This window comes from Daktulosphaira vitifoliae, unplaced genomic scaffold (assembly GCF_025091365.1).
Source record: "Daktulosphaira vitifoliae isolate Bord-2020 unplaced genomic scaffold, ASM2509136v1 Scaffold_1, whole genome shotgun sequence".
NCBI lineage: Eukaryota > Metazoa > Arthropoda > Insecta > Hemiptera > Phylloxeridae > Daktulosphaira > Daktulosphaira vitifoliae.
The window spans coordinates 89,576,435-89,578,928 of record NW_026099572.1 but is presented as its reverse complement, the minus strand read 5'-3'; positions in this window follow the sequence as shown (position 1 = coordinate 89,578,928).

The following is a 2,494-nucleotide window of genomic DNA, read 5'->3' as shown; positions in this document are numbered from 1 at the left end:
TGAAAAGATAGCGTTTTCTTCTGTCCTTTTCTCAATAAGCTATAAGTCTGGTAGCCGATGATAAAATTCTTAGAAATTATAACTATAAATTTAATAATATACAGAAAGCGGCAAAATTTTTTTCTCATAAAGTTCAGACTCTTATGAGCGTTATAATAATGTAATACCTCTCCCTCTCTCATCATTAGGTTAGTTTACGTAAGGTATCGTCATTCCCCTTCCCATTACATAGTTTAGTTTACGTTGGATTTAATCCCCCTGTACACTTCCTCCACTCAAAACGGTAGATGGGTGAGTGGGTGATGCGGAGGGGTTTCAAAGTTCTCAATTTTACCCTACTAGCGTCAAATCAATTACCTGCTCAATTGGTTGTATCTTAATATACATTACACTTTAATGATACTATAAATAAATATATTCACACTTACACACATATGCATTTATAACATTGTGTCTAAAGTAATTATAACATGATAAAAAATAACCGTAAAATGAAAAAATTTGGAAAATAAATTTTAGTACTCATATTAAATGTAATGTAAACCGAAAAATCTTTGTTTAAAATTGTATTTTTTACAACTTTTGTACGAAACTTTTTTTTGTAAGTTAAATGTTTTTTGAGGAAATTAAAAAAGCTCATATTTTTGAACTTTTGTGACTCTGTAAAAAAAAAACTCTAGTCCAATTGATGAGGACTTTTAGTATGTCATTATACATATCTTAATTCTAAATTAATCTAAATTCAACTTTAAAAAAAAAAAGAATTTGGTTGGGAATTTTTTCCGCCTTATTTCCTTTGTTGACTGACCTAGTATATCTAACACCTTTTATTTTCACTATTAAAATATTCTAAAAATTATATTAAAAACAAAATTCTCCTAAATTTTGTGTTATATTAATCTGAAAATTTAAATATATCAAACTATTAAATTTTTTCACGTGTGAATGATTATTAATAATTATACATAAGTATCGAGAAATATATCATTTATATATACATATTGTTACATACATATTAATGTGAGGTGACGCTATACATATTTAATTAAACATGAAAACACGGTAAGTGGGGGTGAGCTGGTCAGTCGGTCACGTCATACACGTTTGTGTTTGTCACGACAGGTATGCCGCTGACATCACTCAATTTTATTTTCATTTTCGATAGACTTCTAGTGGACTGGAGATTCTGCGTTCAATATACGCTGCGACCTTCAATGTGTTTTTTCCCACTAAAACCACCACCTTCGTAATGGTACGGCGGCGTTGCTGTTTAGACCGGTCCCTGCAACGTATGGCATTGAAAACTAATTTCTTTCGCGCTCTGTTATTCAGTCGTTTTGGTCATATCAACGCCAAGTGTTTGAGTCGTGTATTACCTTGTTACCATAGTAGTTGAACTGAGCTGCTCATTTTTTTGTTGAATGTGACGGTTTTATTTGCCCTTTCTTTATCCGGATTTTCATAGTATCACCTTCAAACGGCAGTGGATAAATATTAAGAATTTTTTTTATTGTTTGTTTAAAGGATCTACAGTCCACATAAAAAACTAATATATTAGTTAGAAAAAAGGGTATAATTTGTTATTTGTTCATTAGTAATTTGTTCTAATTTAATTTATCATTTTAGCTTCGATGCGAAGCTGAGAAGGTATTGGTTTTACTATGATGTGTTTTTTTTTTTTTTTTTGTGTCTGTTACCACTTTTTCTCAGCTCTCACCGAAAAGATCACAAATCGTATCTAGTCGAAGACATTACCCTTCCAAATTGAAAAAATTTCCCTCGTTCCCCGTAACTGGGGGAAACCTCCAAAAAAATTACAAATTTAAAAATCGCTAATTTTCGAAATTTTTTCAATTTTTTTTACTAAAAACTGCCGTAACTTTTTCAAAAATGAACATATCAATATAATTTTTTTTTATATAGATGCTTGATGTCTTTACCTATCATTTGGTATATTTTTTTTGTAAATTTGACACTTAACCTGCCCACAGGGGGGGATTTAAAATGACAACTTTTTCACAAAAAATTAACTTTTTCAACTTAACTTTTGAAAATGTTCCGGAAGGTCTGACACTTTTATATATATCTTAAATTAAAGCTAATGTAATATACTTTAATTTGAAAAAAAAAAATTTGACCTCTGGACTTGTCTTCGTGGTGAAAGTTGACATCAAAGTTAATAAAAAATTACGATTTTTGTAAAATAATTTTTTTTTATATTTTTAACTAAAAACTGCCGTAACTTTTTCAAAAATGAACATATCAATATAATTCTTTTTTATATAGATGCATGATATTATTACCTATCATTTGGTATATTTTTTTTGTAAATCTGACACTTAACCTGCCCACAGGGGGGGATTTAAAATGACAACTTTTTCACAAAAAATTAACTTTTTCAACTTAACTTTTGAAAATGTTCCGGAAGGTCTAACACTTATATATATATCTTAAATTAAAGTTAATGTAATTTACTTTAATATGAAAAAAAAAA